The 20,924-nt window shown below is 36.7% G+C and overlaps 1 long non-coding RNA gene across 1 annotated transcript; it reads right to left on the reverse strand.

Annotated features, from left to right (window-relative positions):
- Positions 1–674: 674 nt before the first annotated feature.
- Positions 675–1,051, reverse strand: LOC149714382 (uncharacterized). Its single transcript, XR_016369389.1, has 2 exons — positions 944–1,051; positions 675–853 (listed from the first exon to the last, which is right to left on the reverse strand). It is a non-coding gene; the product is annotated as an uncharacterized LOC149714382 (long non-coding RNA).
- Between the last annotated feature and the right edge of the window lie 19,873 nt (positions 1,052–20,924).

Below are 20,924 nucleotides of genomic sequence, written 5' to 3' on the forward strand. Positions count from 1 at the left end.
CAAGTTCAGTTTAGTTTAAATGTGTGGTGAGTAATTGTCGGCTCACATTTATTAGAGCCTCATTTTCTACCACCCAGACTAAATGGCGAGGCATATCTCGAGTTTTTAAGAGAGACTTCACCGTAACTACTTGAGGACATACCGTTAGCATCGCTACGTGGCATGTGGTTCAGAGACCTGCACGGGCCGAAAAACCAAGTATGTACTCGGACTCGGGCCGGGTTTCGGCCTTATTCAAAATGCTAAAACCGGGCTGGGCTTGGGTCGGGCCTGAAAAACTCCCATAAGTCAAAATCCAAGAGTGCCATACGCATGTCAAATTTCCATAAATCATAATTTGAATCATTGAGTTTCTTAAATGAGAATGTCCCACTCTGTTCGTCGTGGTCAGACATATTGATTATTCTTTCATACGTGTATGACTCTTCTTTATTATTAAGCCTTGGTCTATCTTTACATAACTTCACTTGACTATATCGTTATAAGCCTTGGTCTATTCTTCTTCATACATTTCACCAACATTTTGTCTTACACACCAATTACCCAGTTCAATAGTCCTTTGTTCCTTGTTGTTTGTTTCAAAGACTCCACTTGACTATTCCTGTTGGCAACCACGCTGTGCTACCATGTTGAAATTTAAATCGTGAATCAGTTGCCAAAACAAGAACTCGCAATTGTGCATATTGAAATAGTTAATTTATTAGTCGAATTCTATATTTCCCTGGGTTAAACTTATTAATTTGTATATTACATAGAATAGAATCATGTTTAGTTAATTTAACATGTTAACACCTTGAGACCGGTATACGAACTGACTCATTTAGCCAAAAAATGCTTATCAGAAAGCTTATCACTACATCGCAAAAAGAGGGGAACATAAAAAACTTATCAGTTTATGTCCTTTAGTGACGTCACTATTTAAATATCTAATAAAAAAACTGACCTATTTCAACATGTTTGTTAATAAACCTCTCCAGAATCTCTCGGCATGGTCAAATTTTCCAAACTCCGATTCTCATATATTTTTTTCTTTTCTTTAAAGAGATACTTCTAATTAAGAGAAAAAAGACGTTCCAGCTTGTAAAATTTTCTTTCAACGCGGAGAAAATGCTATAGCCGCCTATAATTATTTAACAAAACAAAACATACAAGGATATAAAGGCAAAAAAGACTGAATTTTCCCTTCTTTAATTATTTTTATTTAACTAACACATGTTTAAATGTAACAATATTAACCTAACATTTTAGTTTTGTTGATTTTACTCTCGTTGGTATTTAGCGCCGCCCGAGCGAATTGACTTTCGTAACGACTCAAGATTTCACTTTCACCGAGAGTCGGTCTTGTATGGCGAGCCAAAGCGGACAAAATTCGAAATTCGCTCTCCCTCCTTAGATATTTCGCGCTGTCCCTCCTTATAATACCCTCGCTCCCTCTCTTTAAACCTCGCTCCCTCCCTTCAAAACTTTCCCTCTCTTTCAAAACCTCGCTCCCTCCCTTCAAAACCTTCCCTCTCTTTCAAAATCTCGCTCTCCCTCTTTTTATTACCCTCGCTCCCTCTCTCTTTAAACCTCGCTCCCTCCCTTCAAAACCTTCCCTCTCTTTCTAAACCTCGCTCTCCCTCCCTCCTTATAATACCCTCGCTCCCTCCCTGCAAAACCTTCCCTCTCTTTCTAAAACTCGCTCCCTCTCTTTAAACCTCGCTCCCTCCGTTCAAAACCTTCCCTCTCTTTCTAAACCTCGCTCTCCCTCCTTATAATACTCTCGCTCCCTCTCTTTAAACCTCACTCCCTCCCCTTATAAAAGCCTCGCTCTCCCCCCTTATAATACCCTCGCTCCCTCTCCTTATAAAAGCCTCGCTCTCCCTCCTTATAATACCCTCGCTCCCTCTCCTTATAAAAGCCTCGCTCCCTCTCCTTATAAAAGCCTCGCTCTCCCTCCTTATAATACCCTCGCTCCCTCTCCTTATAAAAGCCTCTCTCCCTCTCCTTATAAAAGCCTCGCTCCCCCTCTTTATAATAGACTCGCTCCCCCTCTTTATAATAGACTCGCTCCCCCTCTTTATAATAGACTCGCTCCCCCTCTTTATAATAGACTCGCTCCCCCTCTTTACAATAGACTCGCTCCCCCTCTTTACAATAACCTCGCTCCCCCTCTTTACAATAGCCGCGCTCTCTCCTCGGAAAAAACTGTCGCTCTCTCCCCTCAGTAAAACGGTCGCTCTCTCCCCTCAAGATAGCGTCCGGCCTTCTTGCTTGTTTTTTATCGTTGCCTTCCACAGTACATTTTTTTGTTGGGATGCGCTATTTTGCAAAGCCATACAGTTGCGGTGAAGATATTCAAACAGCTCGCGCTACTTTGCAGACCGTAGTTCAGGAGACTCATACTGCAGAGTCTGTGTAGGTTGAAATTATATACAAATTATTATGGATAATTACAGATAATTATAAAATAAAGTGCAAAATAATCTAAAATCGTATTATCCATAATTTTTTCATGTAATACCATGCCAATTTTCTGGGTAATTTTAAAATAAAGTGGCGTAGCTTATGTTTAAAAAGACAGAGCTCTGGTGCTTAACTATGCAAACGTTAGCTCACACGATTGTCAGATATTGAAGAGGTAATTTCGGAAATTACTCTGGTATAAGCATGCTTGTTGTAGTGTTTTTTCGACAGTCATTTAGGCGGTCCAAAACAGTCCGAAAATTAGTGAGTGCACTTTTCGGCAAATTGCAAAATGAATTAATTAATCTTCATTAACAAATTAATTCTAATATCAATTTTGTCTGTAAGTTGTACTCAAGCATTTATTGTGCAACTTTAGAAATAATTGCTTTTGTGTTATGGTTTTAATCAACTTTCCCATCCCATTTCTCCCCATCTCAGAGAAATAATCGGATTTTTTTCTCCCAATTTTTAAGATATCCATTTCTCCAGAAGTAAATAGCAGAAGTGGCCCAATAGACTAATTTAGCGAGGCGTCACTTTCTGGAAAATTTCGCGCCGTCCTAACTAGGTGATTTTGGCGGGAAAACGCGGATGAATACATGGATTTCCAGGATTGGTAGTAGTCGTCTGCTTCATTTCCAACCATAGGGTTATTCTCACCCATATATTTCAGAGGAGTTGCACATTCATCAGACAAATCAGTACCTTGTAGTTTTCTTTTAACAAAGACTGCCGCTGAATGTTGTTTAGCGCCAAGAACACCAATTTCCAAATTAGTTCCAGGATTTTTCAAATTATTATCCTTAATTTCAACCCCTTCCCTATCTGCAAGCTCGCCAAGGCTTAAGTCTTCCGTAGAGATATTCTTAGTTTTCACATCTGGTTTGGTTTGACTTGCTTTAGTTTTTCCTTTAAATACAGTTTGTGTCTTCTTCTCACTTTGATCTTTGTATGTAAGATCACACATTGAGTTGAAATATTCATATTTAGATTTGACGAACGGCACGCGAGTTCTAAGTATAGAATTTCACGACAGACGATTGAAATAGTTGAGAAGCTTATCACCAGGTAGCGATCAAATGAAAATGAGAACTACTTTCTGGGCTCCTCCTGATTGGTTTATTTAAAATATTGAGCGCGGGAACCGTTTTTGAGGGGTTTCGCGACGCCTTGCACTAGCCAAAGGTACAAAGGGCCACTTCTGCTATTTACTTCTGATTTCTCCCAATCGGATTTTTTCTCCCAATTTTTCAGATTCCCATTTTCCCCAAAACCACGTTCCTCCCATAGCTCTTAGATACAGAATTTAGTAAGGTGGAATTGATTAGGTTCGTTGCAGTTGTAATTGATTACATAAGGTTAGGTTTGGTTGGAATTGATTAAATTTGAAAAGGTTGGATTTGGTTGGCATTGATTAAATTTGGTTTGGTTACGTTTAATTGGAATTGATTAAATTACGTTAGGTTTGGTTGTAATATAGTTAATAAGGTTAATTAATTAATTTAGTTTGGAATTGAAAAAAATAGGTTGGGTTAGGCCGGTTTCTTATTGGAAATGTTTTCTATACGTTTTTAACTATATTTGGAAAGTCATTATTTTTGTCGAATACATCTTCTTTAGCAAAATATTGCTTCTTTTATAGGGCAGGTTTCGTTAGGTTGGAATTGAAACAATTAATAATGTTGCGCTTACTCAAAAACCAAATTTTTAGGAATTTCGGGAAAAATAACTACCGATTTATAAAAAAACTCAAAATTAATAAAAACTCAAAAGGACTGTATGGGATTTGATTAAACGTCGTAACTAATTCAGTATCTATAACCTATTGTGGAAATTAAGAATGAATGATAGAGCCAATTATAAGAAGTGGTTGAGAATGACTCCGACAACATTTGAGAGTTTATTGCAAATAGTGGGTCCTTATATTCAGAAGAACGACACAATTTCTATTGCTTAAAAATAAGGCCAATTAGGATGAAAGAAAGAAAAAAAATCTTCTTTGGTCGCTAGAAAATAGATTTTTGGGCGATAATAGGTAAGAGCTGAGCAGCGAATAAAAAGGCCTCCTACCCACCCACATTTTATACGGACAAAGCTGACCTATTCGCTCGTAAAAATAGTTTGGAAACTATTCCGGGCGAAAGGGGTGAGCGAATGGCCATAAATATGTCAGACTAGGCGAACGGACGAGCGAACTGCTCATGACGGGCTATTCGCTCCTCCGTTCGCTTCTCAATTCGCCAGGTGTGAACCAGGCTTAAAGGGATACTTTCTTTTAATTTCATTGCAATAAATCCCTATAAGGTTACTTTATTTCGATAGATAGACAAATAAGGATTCTGAAAATATATATGTTTTTATATTTTAGTTTAATTAATGATTTTTAAATTACGATTAAAAGATCCAAAATGCTCTAGTTTTGCGATCATGAGGGCACCTGGTGACACAGAGTCGAACCACTGAAAAACGTTACTAGTTCGTCTCTACCAATTTCGACGTCATAAGTCTCTAAGGCTCCGTAGTGTTTTTCCTACTGGTAGGGGGATTCATTCTGTGAGCGCAGTATGATACAGATTGACGGGAATTAGTATGGCTGCACACCAAATTCTTCTACTTCAGAAGAACTACCCTCAGATTCGTTTATTATAAATTGTTCCGAATTTTCGGAATCCAAAGAATCAGAGTTCGAACTTTCATCTTCAGATTCAGGACCGGAATGATCAGAAATACTTTCTCGTCTGACATTCTTAAGCATATAAGCAGACGACGATGCACCAGGCAAGCTGACCTAGATTCTCGTTCCTACTACATTTTACTCCTTAAACGACAGTTTTCATTCCAACTACTACCAACCAATCAGAGACCGAACTTTACCTACGTAGGTAAAGGGTTGAAAATGGTGGCCGATTTTAAATCGGGCGTTCAAAATTTTAATTTTTATTCACGTTTATTTTAATTAACAAATGTTTCTCGCGATTTCTACTGACCCCCATGTTTTTAGGGGTGGTTAATTTATAGAAAACCAATGTTAGTGTGACCAACTGAGATAAATCCGATTCTATCCCTTTAATGTTAAAGTCCCATAGAGCAGATCATTTTAGCGGGCCGTATCCTAAAAAACTTAATTCACCGGTATATTTCGGTTACATTTTTTCCCAAAATTTTCAAATACCGACGAAAAGGTAACTGAACATAGTTGGATATAAAAAGATTCTACGAGTACGAAGAAAAAACCTGTGTATTACCATAAGTTAATTATCCTCCTCTAAGTTCACAAATGCGGGGTTTTGGCTGGGTATCTTCGGCAGGGTAGCGTGACGTCAGAACTTGTATGGCTCTAAGATCGAAAGGGAGAAAATTCTGTCGAGGTGCAGCCACCGAACGGCCGAGACTGTTACTAAATGTGTGGAGCTATAATTTGGGAGAGTTTACTAGTAGTATTTCTGTTAGTGGTCAAGCTGGCAGGTGAACCCCCCCTCAAAACTTCGTATTTTTATCTCTCGCGTAGGGTATTGGCGGAAAGCATTTTTCAAACCGAACCCCAAAATTCTTCTCTCTGAAGAGTTCGAGGCAGGTTTCAGGCCTAAAGCGTAGTAAAGAATATGTAGGAAGCGCTAGCTCATACAGCACAATTTTGTATTAATGTTCAGTTGATACATGTTACGGATAGGGTATAGGGTCTTTGTAAAGGAATCCAGACAGACACTATTGCCATAGGAAGCATAGCGTTTTGTGTACTTAGAGGAGGATAATTAACTTATGGTATTACCAAAAATATAAAGATATTAGAACAAAAAGTAGAGTTCGTACAATCTTAATTGCGAGGGGGTAGACACTTCATTTTTTTGTGTAACCTTGAGTTCGAATTTTGCAACCACCAAAGTTAAATAAAACCATAACACAAAAGCAATTATTTCTAAAGTTGCATAATAAATGCTTGAGTACAACTTACAGACAAAATTGATATTAGAATTAATTTGTTAATGAAGATTAATTAATTCATTTTGCAATTTGCCGAAAAGTGCACTCACTAATTTTCGGACTGTTTTGGACCGCCTAAATGACTGTCGAAAAAACACTACAACAAGCATGCTTGTACCCGAGTAATTTCCGAAATTACCTCTTCAATATCTGACAATCGTGTGAGCTAACGTTTGCATAGTTAAGCACCAGAGCTCTGTCTTTTTAAACATAAGCTACGCCACTTTATTTTAAAATTACCCAGAAAATTGGCATGTTATTACATGAAAAAATTATGGATAATACGATTTTAGTTTATTTTGCACTTTATTTTATAATTATCTGTAATTATCCATAATAATTTGTATATAATTTCAACCTACACAGACTCTGCAGTATGAGTCTCCTGAACTACGGTCTGCAAAGTAGCGCGAGCTGTTTGAATATCTTCACCGCAACTGTATGGCTTTGCAAAATAGCGCATACCAACAAAAAAATGTACTGTGGAAGGCAACGATAAAAAACAAGCAAGCGCGGACGCTATCTTGAGGGGAGAGAGCGACCGTTTTACTGAGGGGAGAGAGCGACCGTTTTACTGAGGGGAGAGAGCGACCATTTTTTCCGAGGAGAGAGCGCGGCTATTGTAAAGAGGGGGAGCGAGTCTATTATAAAGAGGGGGAGCGAGTCTATTATAAAGAGGGGGAGCGAGTCTATTATAAAGAGGGGGAGCGAGTCTATTATAAAGAGGGGGAGCGAGTCTATTATAAAGAGGGGGAGCGAGTCTATTATAAAGAGGGGGAGCGAGTCTATTATAAAGAGGGGGAGCGAGGCTTTCATAAGGAGAGGGAGAGAGGCTTTTATAAGGAGAGGGAGCGAGGGTATTATAAGGAGGGAGAGCGAGGCTTTTATAAGGAGAGGGAGCGAGGGTATTATAAGGAGGGAGAGCGAGGCTTTTATAAGGAGAGGGAGCGAGGGTATTATAAGGGGGGAGAGCGAGGCTTTTATAAGGGGAGGGAGCGAGGTTTAAAGAGAGGGAGCGAGAGTATTATAAGGAGGGAGAGCGAGGTTTAGAAAGAGAGGGAAGGTTTTGAACGGAGGGAGCGAGGTTTAAAGAGAGGGAGCGAGTTTTAGAAAGAGAGGGAAGGTTTTGCAGGGAGGGAGCGAGGGTATTATAAGGAGGGAGGGAGAGCGAGGTTTAGAAAGAGAGGGAAGGTTTTGAAGGGAGGGAGCGAGGTTTAAAGAGAGAGGGAGCGAGGGTAATAAAAAGAGGGAGAGCGAGATTTTGAAAGAGAGGGAAGGTTTTGAAGGGAGGGAGCGAGGTTTTGAGAGAGGGAGCGAGGGTATTATAAGGAGGGACAGCGCGAAATATCTAAGGAGGGAGAGCGAATTTCGAATTTTGTCCGCTTTGGCTCGCCATAGTCTTGGAGCGTTCACGCTTCCTGTGGAAGCATTGTTTTGTTCTTTGTTTAAATTTTTCCCCAGTGCGGCAAGGATTTTTCTCGATTCCGCCATGACATCCGTGAGTAGAGATGTGAAATTACCGTAATTTTTAAAAACGGTAATTTACCGGGTAAATTACTGATAAATTACCGGTAAATTACCGATTGAAATTTTGGGAAAACAAAAATTACCGTTCAGTCAGTAATTTTTGGTAATTTATATTTTCCTGTGCTTACAATACATTACTTCAAACAAAGTTTAATTGTGAGCACTATCTGACTCCTTTACACGTATTTGCGGCTTTTGCTACCAAGATGACAGCCGTGGCCTTTCAATTCTGATTTCTAATTAAAGAATTATTAAAAGACTGATTTTTAGCGCAATTTTGTAAGTACTGACTAGCGAATAGCGCCTGGTGAGTCATTTTGGAAGTAAACACAGAAATAATTGATCATTTAAGTGTAAAATGAACAATTAATGCGTACTAAAAATGTTTCGTAATTTACCACGGTAATTTACCGCCGTAATTTACCGGTAAATTACCATTGTAAAATTACGGTTAGATATAAAACGGTAATTTACGCGGTATTTGGTAAACTACCGACTCACATCTCTATCCGTGAGTGAATCGTAATCACCAGTTTCAATTTCAGTTGAAATTTTTGTCAAAGCGTTGATCAAGGCCTTTGCGTGATAAATATTATTCAGAATACCTTTTATTCTAGAATGAGGAGCCAGTTAAGCAAATGACTTTGACAGTAGTACGCGGTGTGTCCTAAGAATGCAACTATTCTTGCGACGATTTCCGTACCGTCTGGTGTCATAGACACGTTGCATTTAGAGCAAAATTGGTTTCTTAAATCTGAGCCAAAAATTTTAGTCAAAGATTTTTCATTCGCATTCGCAACCGTGTTTACGAAAGCTAGTACTTTCGAAATGGCTTGATTTCCCACATTACAAATGTCGCTGCATTCCCAATAAACGGTTTTCGGTTTAGTTTCCATAAGCCCACCTTCATTAATCACGAAATTAGCTTTCGGATTCTTCTCCACAGTTTCCACAATGTTGAAAAGACTCGTAACAGCTCCAAACTCATTAACTTGGAAGTATCGTTCAATGTCACCAGCTGTGCTATTGTTTTTTATGTCAACAAAATTTCCCATTTCGTCAACAAACAACTCTTTAGATGAATTACTAGCACGGTCTCTCAGCACCTTTCGTACAAGACCATCAGAATCTAATTGGAAAATTTTGCTGTAACGTGACTCGTCGGCATTTTTCAATATTTTTGCATTATTTCCAATTACATAATAGGTGATTTCGTGGAAATATGCTTCTTTCAGGCTATTGTGAAGCCTTTTCCCACCCACTACTTTCTCTAAACTGTCTTGATTAACAGACCGAAATTTTTTCATTTTCTCAGCAATATCTTTAAATTCACTAAACACCCCTGATAGGTTGGCTTGGTATGCCGAATACATTTGTCTTTTCAAATGTAATATTCTACCAGCTAACAATTGGCATTTTAGCTTGTGAGAGACAGATTTGGTGGATCTGTTTCTAGTCTTAGCGTCAACAGACTTCGATACTGCTAATCTTTCAGTTAAACGTGTGACTAGAAAACGTTTGTAGCTTTCAGCCATGAATTTCTGGTTTTTCGTTTTGAAAATCCCTGGATTCAAGAGCTTTTTCGCAAAACCCATTTTACCCTTCTGAATTCGTTTCTTATTAGTTTTTTTTATTTTTTGTACGCACATTAATGCCGCCACCTGGCGGCATAGTTTTCGTATGTACTTTCACTTTCTCAAGCAGAGATTTACGCAACACTTAGTTTTTCGCATTCTTACCTTGAAAGTACGCGTTGTTTTTCAAATAGTATTTTTTGCAGTATATCTTGTTAGCGTGACTCCTCACCTAAGTTTTACTCTGAAGTTGCAATTTTAACTTTTCTTGCGCTCTCCTTTTTTGCATTGCTTGACGCAACTTTTTTCCCTTAACTGCTTCAGTTGTAACCATTGTTATTATTCGTAAAAAGGTGCAACACAGTTCCGTATTTTTCAAACAGATCTTAATTGCACACAGCGTGTATTTTTAAAGAACACCTTTGGTAGCAAAGAAGTGCAATAAAGCGTTGCACAAAGAAGTCGTTGAACCCCAAAGAAATCCAATAAAGCGTTGCTCAAAGGACACTTTGAACCCACAAAGATGTCCAATCGAGTGTTGCACAAAGAACACTTTGGACCCACAAAGATGTCCAATCGAGTGTTGCGCAAAGAACACTTTGGTCCCACAAAGAATTACAATTATATACACTCTTAAATAAAAAAAGCATACAGTAAAATGAAGTAGAAAGTATTAGGCTTAACGTGAATGGAAAAAAGAAAAATTAGAAAATTAGAAAGGTGAAAAACAGAGAAATAATTTAATAAATACCCTGTAAAGAAATCAAACGAATTAAACTTATTAACCCTCAAAAGATTATTTAGAAATAATAATTAGTAGCAGCCGAAATAAAAGGTACCAAAACCCAAGAATCAACCTAATTTCCCGAAAAATTAATTTTAGGCGCACTCTGGCTGGCTGTAGGAATAGGTCAACGGATGGAGCCACTGAATTTTTTTAATAGCAGGGTTGGAAATAGGGAAATGATGTGTCCAGTGACCCCCTTCCCCCTCCGTTTGACTACAAAATTCATAAGACATTGTCCACTAGAATAAGCAAAGATAGTGTCGTATTTTCCTAGTCAAGTTTCGGAAAATTGAACAGTCACAATGTCCAGTGACCCCCTCAGTTATTTAAAAAATAATGCAAAAAATTGAACCATGTCCCGTTTCCACTCTTGTGCTTATTACCGGCCCTGATACGCATAGTTTTTAGCCGTTAGAAATTTCCATCTGGCACGATGCTCACGAATGCCATTTCTTTTTCTTTCGACTCTTCAAGGAAGCGGTCAAGGACTAAAAAGAGTGAGTTCTTTGCTAAAATATATTAAGGATATTTATATATAAATGTTTCTTTAAACTAAGGTATATATTTAACGACTTGAAGAATTATTTATATGAACAAGGCATAGGCCTATTTTAAAAATAGATTTTTTGAACACTTATTGACGTGAAATTGTAATTTTTTTTAAATTCCTTGTAAACGACCAAAGATAGATGTACAATCCGCGGTGGCACGTTCCACATTCATGCAGAGTCAAACCGTCGCGGTGCGCGTGGCGGTCGTGGTGGTCGTGGGGGCAGGGTAGGAAAACGGGGCTCAAGGCGGCCCCGAATTTGCTACAATTGTAGAAAGGAAGGGCATATGAAACGTAATTGCCCTCTCCTCAAAGGTATGGGATAAATTTTGAAAAGCAGTTAACAAGTCAGTTGTACAGTATTATCTATAAGTGGTTTTGCATTTATATTTTTATTACATTATAAATACTATTTCAATTGTAATAAAAATGTTTATTAAATAGTCAGTTGTATGGTATTGTCAAGAAGTGATAAACTCTTAAAAGAAGTTTTCTATTTATTTTTTTTATATCGGAAAAGTTCTTACAATACAACGAGGCTGTTAGGGAATGTTTGTACGACAATGTTTGTAAGTGGTCAGCTTTCCTAAAACGGTTTTCTTTTTTCTACTTCTGCCTTTTCATTAATGTGCAAAAAGATTTGAGTTATAAATTTAGATAATTGTTAGAGCAAATGTATGGCTTACCAAGTAACAGGCAGATAGATAGTCTAATTTCAATAAAGATAGTTAATAGCCTCGATAGTTATTACCTCTATTCTTGGGAGGGCAAGGAAGCGCCCCAAGGTGAAGAGAAGAGTGAGGGGGCGCCATCGCAAGCGTCCCAAGGTGAAGAGAAGGGTGAGGGGGTGCCATCGCAAGCGCCCCAAATGGATGAAGGGCCGGCCACTCTGGTGACGGTTTAATTTTTTTTGTAAGTATTATAAATAATTAACCTAGTTAGAAATGAAGTGATCAATTATGTTAAACCGGGGCACAGTAAAAATGCAAAATTTTTAACGTTAGACTTGAATTTCATAAAAGCATTCTAAAATTTAGGAACAAATATAATTACGAAATATAGTTGCTTAAGCATAAGGAAAGTACATTTTACGCCCTATAAATATGACCATAATATTCCTCCAGAATAGGCAAGGTTTGGTTAGGGTTAAAATGTATTATTATGAGTTAAGTCTCATTGGTTCCTCTCTTTGCAAAAACAAATTGGTGGGGATTAGCCAGCATGGTTTGGGTGCCAATAAAGGGACCTGTTGCTTGAATGCACGCGAAAATTCAAATTTTAAACTAGTCTTATAATTTAGATGTAAGAAGTTTTTCTACTATTTTCCTGTGTTCCAATAACATTCTTCTTAGAATATAATTTCTTGTTTTATGTAGCATCATCATTCATCTCTTTTCTTTTTAAATTGAAATTATTATTTATTTATGTAAGTCACATATCTTCAATGTCATTAAAATGATCCATAGATAATTATTTTTATTATTCATTCCTCTTTTATTTAATCATTTAAATTTTATCTATCTTGACAATTTTATTGTACATTTAAATTTCACTAAGCATGGATTTAATGCAACGTCATGAAGCATGCCAATTTTATTATTCTATGAAGCATGCCAATTTTTTTATTCTAAGAAGCATGCCAATTTCATTCATTTAAATTTGATTATAAGCATCCAAATTTTATTATTTTTTTAAATTTGAGTATAAGCATCCAAATTTTATTATTTATTTAAATTCGATTAAACATCCCAATTTTATTATTTAAATTTTATTACGCATTCCAATTTTCTAATTTGTACGACAACCACTCAGTATAATAAGCGTACACGATGGACTTTTGACTGTACTAAGTGATTACTTTCTATTTTTAATTCATTAACATTTTAATAATCGTTGCAATTCCACATTAATCATAGTCATTGTATTATTTTATAAACTATTTAATTAAATGTAATGTGTTTCTAATGATTGATTAGAACGGAAACTGTCATTAGCCTTGATATCGAACACCTTAATTTTTGAGGATATATCATGTTTTACTAGCTGCGAGATACTTAAGTATATTATATAACGCTGTGTGTTGTGTAGGAACTAGGAAATCCATCATGAACATAATAGTTAATTTCCAAGCAGGAATGTGTTTTACCATAAGTTTATCATGCCTCATCAGGCATGATAAACTTATGGTTTTACTAGTGTTAAAATTAATCTACTTTCAATTACAGAGTTAAAAAATAAAAATCAATCTATTTAACTAAAAAAATTATCTACTTCGTTCGATGACACCGAGTGAAAAAACTGGGAACAAAACCAGTCTGCGTAGAGTTTGCAAGTTCTCTTCACGCTAGTTAAACATATTTTGTCAAAATTTCAACAACCCCAATCCAGGATTCCCATAAAACTACGTTAAGAATTGAAATAGTTTTAAGTAATATTGACTTAGTCTGTTTGATATTTTCCTCAGAAACTTCTTAAAACCATATATAGAGTCAGCGCTACCCATAAAAAACACAGAGACAAACCAGGAATGCCAACTTTAAACAATTTTTGTTAAAATTGACTTACGTTTTGTTTGATAACTCCAATAATTTCAGAATCTTATTTTTAGTATAAACCAAAATTAACTTAAAATAATCTACTTATAAACGTCTTTAAAAGAACGGTACACTGGAGAACCAGAGCTACATTCGTATCTTCAAAATTATAAAAAATATGGTAGACATCTGATAGCAATGGTTTATCATGTTTATTATACAGTCCTTTGAATTAAAAAATAAGCCACATAAAATATTGTTACATAAAATAATAAGATATAGTGACCTATTACTATTATATTATTATATTCACAATAACATTTAATGAATGTACGATTCATCGCTCAGATAATTACCGTTTCCACTAAAGTAGAACTTAGCTTATTACAAGTTGGAAAAACCAAAATATTACCTCTCCGTGTCGAGAAGATTATATAAACAAAATTATCCAATGAAAACACTTTTGCCCTCATCCTTTATATATATAGGAGGCAATGAATGAAATATATCACAATTCACGGGCCTTGATAGATATAGGAGGCAATGAAGGAAATATATCGCATGCACGGGCCTTGGTAGATATAGGAGGCAATGAAGGAAATATATCGCATGCACGGGCCTTGGTTGATACAGGAGGCAGTGATAATCTCTCTTTGTACGAGAGGTTTATCTTTAATATTTAAATAAATATAATTATTTTTAATTATTTTAATCTTCAATAATTAACATTAATAATAGTTAAATCGTTTAAAATAAAGTTATACCTATTATCTTCTCAAACTTTGCTAATATTGACGTTTAAAGTGAAGGGTACCCCTCTTCCCGCTTTCTTCAAATTTTGGGGTATATATACGATTCGTTTCCATTATAATAGTAAGGAAAAAGCGCAATTGCGAAAACCTTCGGTGGTCGATCCCACCTTAGGGAGGCTAGACGTTTCTCGTAACCCTAGCTGATCGCCGCGTATATTCTAAAACCAAACGATGATAATGGAGTAGAAGCCAATGATACAGATTGGTGTCTATGTGGAATAGACGGAAGACCAGTGGATGGTGGTGTTAGAAGCCAGTATGTACAGACTGGTGTCCAAGTGGAATGGACGAAGACCAGAAGATGGTGGTGATTAGAAGCCAGTAAGAACAGACTAGTGTCCGTGTGGGATGAACAAAGACCAGAAGATGGTGGTGTGAGAACTCAAGTGGAGGAGCCATTTCCGTGACTGTGAAAGCAGTTCGGAAATGGCGAACACGTTTGCTCCGATACGCAAACTGCGAACGCGGTCACGTGGGTGTAACAACAGACAGACACACAGACACGGCCGTTACAGAACCTCTCCTGGACTACGTCACACGGAGAGGTAAAAATTCTCAACCTCCCAAAGATAAATTATTGTCATAAATTATTAATCTACCAGTAAGATTGTTAATTTATTTATTCTAATAATGCTGGGAAAGGCGGGTTATTGTTGCAGTAGATTAATCTACAGGTTACAGCAGGGCCTCAGACCTGGCTTTGATTGTTGTTTTGGCCGAGACTTAGTAAAATCGAGGACTTTATAAATTATCGGCTAAATCCTTCATTTAAATGATTTTGTAATAAATTATAATAAAGTTACTTACGAAAAATATTAAAATCAGATCTAATTACATTATTTTCTCTTCTAACAGATTTACGAAACAAGTTTATATCAAGTTTGGAGTTCTCTGGGTATATATAAATAGTAAATTTAAGACTCAGATCACGTATTGAGCAATCACTACATAAACGGAAATAATTTATCCCGGTCTGGTTTTATAAAATGGGAAGCAGTTCTCATATGAGTGCTCCCCATAACCGCGGTTCCCCAAAATAGCTGTTTCCCGAAAGCTCAGAAAGGCAGATCCCTTTACAGCGGTTCTCGTAAACGCGGCGTTCCGTTAAATCAGTTCCAAAAAGAGAAGTACAACTGAGAAAACAAATATGATAGTCGTTTATGACAGTGTAGGTTTGGCTAGGTTTGACAATTTGAACCCTACTATTATTAGGGTCAGTTTAGGTATTGTTATTCCAACCCGGATAGGATTAGGTCAGGTAAGTTTAGGTTAAGTTAGCTTATGATGATCTTGTACTTAATAGGTAATGTAAACTGTAGGGATAAGAATTGATCAAACCTCAAGCTAAAATCTGCTATTTCTAAAACAGCAGTTATGAACAACGCCGCGCGGTTTTTATGGAATCACCTTTGCTATTTCGGAAACTGATAATACAAGGTACACCCAATAAAATTATCTTTCTTAGGAAATGGATTTACTAGCGCTACAAAAGAAAAAAGGCATGATGCCATCGGAATGATCGAATACGGAACTATGATTCATAATGTTACGTAATTGGTTAAAAAGGTGTGAAAAATGGTTGGCGTTTTTAAGATTGTATTTCGTTCAATAGCCCTCTTTACGAACCAATAAGCAACTTGAACGTCATGGAAATTCCCAAGGGTGGAGAATTAACTACCGTAAGCAACAGAATTGCAAAATTAGCGTAGAGGAAAATCCCTCTAAATTGTATGGAGTTCATCATTCCCCCTAGAAGGTATTATCTAGAACACATTGTGGTCATTAGTATTCAGAGATCTGATGTATTTTCAGAGTGTGGACGTCGTACTTGATCCAGTGGATGTTTCCACTTTAAGCAAGGTGAAAGGGCTTATTTCCAGTGGCTTCTACGACTTCACCGAGAAATTGTCACTGTCATCTTCGCTCTCATTCTTGTCAATAGATTTCATGGTACATCTGGTCAAGAACGGCGTATCGTGTAACTCCAAAATTTTATAATCGATTTAATTTCTAGTCTGTGGTCGGAATTTGTCTTTTCGCCATTGTTACATCACTGTTATTGACTGACAAATTGTTGCACGTCAGCCTAACCGAGCGATACCTGATAGTTTTATGGGATGTCTTTTCCGTCTTATTCTTTGAACGTAAGTTTTATATTCTGTTAACTCTATTTATTAACTGAGAAACAACTAGTCTAATTCAATAATTATATGGTTTATTTGATATAATAATTACGAGATGATACATGTGTTACGCCCGTGTGTCTACGTTGAGGCCGGGAGCCCGAATGGCACATGTTCGCTGCCTCACACTCGGAATAAAGGGAAGCGCCTCTATATTTTTAGAGCGTGGCGCGATCTGTAACGCGGTGCATGTATTCATAACAGTACCTTCCTGATAGATCAAATGTTCAGGAATATACATAGAATCATAAGAAAAATAATATATAGCTCCCTATAAGTATGAAACGTAGTACATTTTCATACTACAGCATTTGCTTCCAAATTTGGCGCGCTTACGCATTTCCGCCCCGCGGGAGAAGTTTTGGTACTACGAGTAAAAGGGGGGCGAAACCGCCACCGCCACCTAAGGCGTCCGCGAAAAGCATGATGGGTCGGGAAAACATGGCCGCGCCCGTAGCGGGTAGCCTCGGTCGTAGACTCGTAGTCGTAGTGATTGGTTTCATTTTGGCATTTCGGTTGATTGCATGGATTGGATTTATATTTTACTAGTAATTTTGTATTATTAAAAGTAATTTCAAAATTATGGCGAACTTCACTGGATTCCTAAATAAAGAGCTGAGTAAAGAAAACCATTTGATTGAGGAAGGTTTGCATAATGAGCGTAATAGAATATACAAAGAAGTCGTGTCTAAAAACCTTCATGAAACATGTGTTAATCAATTGATTGACTATTTCGGTGAAGAAGTAAAGATACTCAAGTCCAGCATTAAATTGAAAACGAGTGATGTTTTAAAAGTTCCTAGTCACGCCAAGTCTCAAGGTAGTGGCCGTAAACTCAACGTTCCTAACAACAGCAATAGTGTTTTGGATAAAAAAGCCACAAAAAAACAATGTTAAAGCCCGTAAAGGTAAAGCTGATAACAATAATATTACTAAAAAAGACCAAAGTCTGCTTGAAGAGTCAAATGACGACCCTGTACCAAGTACAAGTAGAAGCGAAGTAACCTTTACAAGCGACAATAGTGAAAAGAAAAAGAAACCAAAGCCTGTAATTCCATTTGGCAGTATAGTTAATTTCCGATTAAAATATTTAAGAAAAGCAAGCACCTTAAAAGAAGCTTTTTTTTTAAAATGTTCAAGAATGCGTCAAAGATTCAGCGTGGGATGATGTTGAAAAAATTTTTAATTTCACCGCTCGCGTTTCTTATGATTTTTGTTTGAAACAACTTGACAAGGATCCAGATTCCTGAAATTTTGGGCCCATTGTCAATTTAGTTGAGCCACCGGAAGAAGCTATATGTGAAGACGTTATTCAAGAGTTTGAGAAAGAGGATGACTTAGAATTTAACAGCGATCTTCTAGACCAGCTCGAAAATTACGCAGTTTTTAAGGTGCAGCCAGAAGAAATTGATCGTCAGCTAATTGAAATAGACCAATATTTTTCCATAAGTGGGGAGTTTATGGCTGCTGAATCATTATCCGCTCTCTATCGCATCGCTGGTGGTTCAATTCACCAAATTAAGAAAGTTTCTAAAAGGCTGAAAGAAAACCCACGACTAACTCTACAACAGAAAATTAGACAACGTCACCTTTATAACCTGCTTAAAAGGATATGTCAGACGAAGGAAGAAAAACTAGCAAATCTTCCTACTTCAATTACTATTCGAGATTATGGCAAAAATGGAGGATTAATGGTTCCAAAGAAAGAATTCCTCAAGTTTGTTGGAACCCTAATTAACATCGTAAGAAAATATGTGTCTTTGGCTGGATTTGAGAAATTTGGAGAATCCATGATTAAAGTAAGTACTTTAATATCAAGGTTAAATATTTCTGAGGTTTGGTTCTTCCTACTGGATATTTAGATCAAAACTAGAATAAAGAAGGCTAAGATAAATTTTTAATAACAGGTCTGCAAGGAAAACATAAACAAAAATATGACAACCCTGTGGGTTCTCTTTTGTCAAGCATTGGAACCTTTGGACATAAAACCAGATGAGAATGGAGTAAAAGACTTCTACACCATATGGCTTCGAAAAATTACGAACGCCCGAATTCAAGAATTTTTTCAAAGCAATTCAGACCGCTTGTCTAAAGATGCTCAGAAAATGGGTAAAGGGGGTCAAACTCTCATAGATAATTTTTACGCGGCTGTTTCGGAGAACAAGAAACTAAAGAAGACCTCGAAAGTGGACAGTCAACAGAGAATTAGTAAAAACAGATCAATCCCAAAGCCCAAAAAAATAAAGGACACAAAGGTGACCACCATCGATGAAAAATCAGAATCTTCTCTCAGAAATGAAGTACCTCGAATAAAAATCAAAAGGACACTGATGAATATGATGTGGAAAGTAGAAATTTAGTTCAAATTGCAGAAAAAGCAATACAAAACTGTGATAAATTAAAGAAGACCTCAAAAGTGGACAGTCAACAAAAAATTAGTAAAAACAGAGCAAGCCCAAAGCCCAAGAAAATAAAGAAAGCAAAGATGACCATCATTAATGAAAAATCGCAATCTTCTCAAAGCAAGGAAGTAATCTCTAACGAAAATCAAAAGGACACTGACGAAAGTGAGGTGGGAAGTAGAGACTTAATTCAAACTGAAGAAAAAGTGATACAAAACTATGATAATTCAGATTCTAGTCCTCTACATAAACGAAGATGTAGTAGTCGTATTATTAAAAAAAGGAAATTTTTTTAGCAAAGCCGCGATTTTAATATTTGTTCCTAGGCTACTTAAGATTGATCTCGTTATATAACATTAGTGATATTATTTTCTAGTGATATTCAAAAGAAAGTCCCTTTAAAAGTCATAAAGGTCTTGTGCTAAAATAAATAAAGTTTTACTTAAAAAAATCTGTTTTTATTTTTCTTTGTTTTAAGTAAATTGAGAAGTATAATAGTTATCTTGCTTTTAGGTTACAAATTTAAAATGTTTTAATATTTCCCACGTAAAGCAATAATAATTATTATCATGAAAAGATGAGTTACATATTAAAGCCTCTTCTTGAACAAAACTGTATTTTTCATTACACTTGTCCTTTAAAAAATCTAAGTACTGTGGTAAGAAAACATTAACATATTGAAAATGAAAACCATTAATTTGCATATAGGTATTTAAATTATTTAAATATCCATTTCACGAAGAAACAGATGAGTGTCTCGAATATCTTTGTTACTCTTAGCATGACCATGCACGTTTGATTTTGAAAGTACCGCTTTTAGACCCTCGGAAAAATTTCTCCCACTTATTTTTCCACCTGTCGCATATTTAATCTGGGAAAAGAAACTTTCAACAGAGCTACCGTTAATTCTCAAAGGTGATATAAAATACTCGGGATATTGTTCTAGAAAATCTTCTGAAAGATTAATCATTCCGAAAACACATATTCTTAGCAAGTCCCAGGTCTGCCAGCTTAAAAACTGAGTTTGAAGTGGGGACGTAATTTTGAATTTGGGATCTTTGAGTTCTTCCTTCACCCATTCACAAAAATATGAAAAACCTTCCTTTATGTTTTCTATGATGGTAGTATCTGTGATGGAAATTTTTTGATGTGACAGCATTCCTTTTTCAAAGATTAAATTGCACGCCCTTAAATAATTGTACGTGAGCTGCGCACTTAGTTTTTGTTGCGGCTTTGCAGGTTGAAAACCTTGAACAAAATCATGAAGCTCTGCAAGTACTGCTTCTTGCTGCATGATTTTGCTTGGAGTGACATTAAGACGTGTCCAAGAATCGCGTACAATATAACTAGTCATGAGTCCGGGGACAAATCTAGAAATGTTTTTTTTTTGGACCTGGCTTCTTCTCTTCTTTTCAGAGCTGAAATGTCTGCCCAACCAAACTCTACACCGTCTCTTTTAAACTGCTTGGGTCCCTTATTAACCCTAGATGAAAACAAACCTTCAATTACACTCTTTAGTTGATGGGAAGGGCATATCACCCAATGAATTTTTTGGCCTTCAACAAAAGGATTTGCAAAAGAAGGTTCTAGGGTTATATTTTCGGGATCAGTTGGAAACGTTCCATAGGCGTTCATAGTGCACTTGATCAGTGCAAGGTTCTCAGACGCTCCATCACAGACCAAAGCTTTGGTCCGAAAAGAGTAAGCATTTAGAGCCTCTATGGTTTTAAACAAAGCATCTGCCACAAAATGTTGTGGGAATGTGGACGAAGCACTAAAATATGGCCCAATCAAATGATAATCGGAACTGAGATCTCGCCAAATAAATTGTAATATATATTGCGTTGGCATTGGTGCGTTGCTTTTCTTCGGCTCAAAAACATCGTTCAGATCACTGTACTCAGCCCTTGTCATCGCGTAACCTTTAAACTCGTTTGACTTTGAATTCCATATTACTTTGTCTATGACCTTAACTTCATCAAAGATTAAGGTTCCCAACCCGAGTGGTATTTATTCTCCTCTTTTGGTTTTTTCCGCCTGAAAAGCTTTGTACTTGATTTTTTCATTCGCCAAATAATCTTGGTTTATTCCTGGGTTTAAACTCAAGTGTTTTGTTCTTAATTTCA

Source organism: Phalangium opilio, unplaced genomic scaffold (genome assembly GCF_054372755.1).
Source record: "Phalangium opilio isolate 3A_F unplaced genomic scaffold, DU_Popi_V2 ptg000009l_1, whole genome shotgun sequence".
Lineage (NCBI taxonomy): Eukaryota > Metazoa > Arthropoda > Arachnida > Opiliones > Phalangiidae > Phalangium > Phalangium opilio.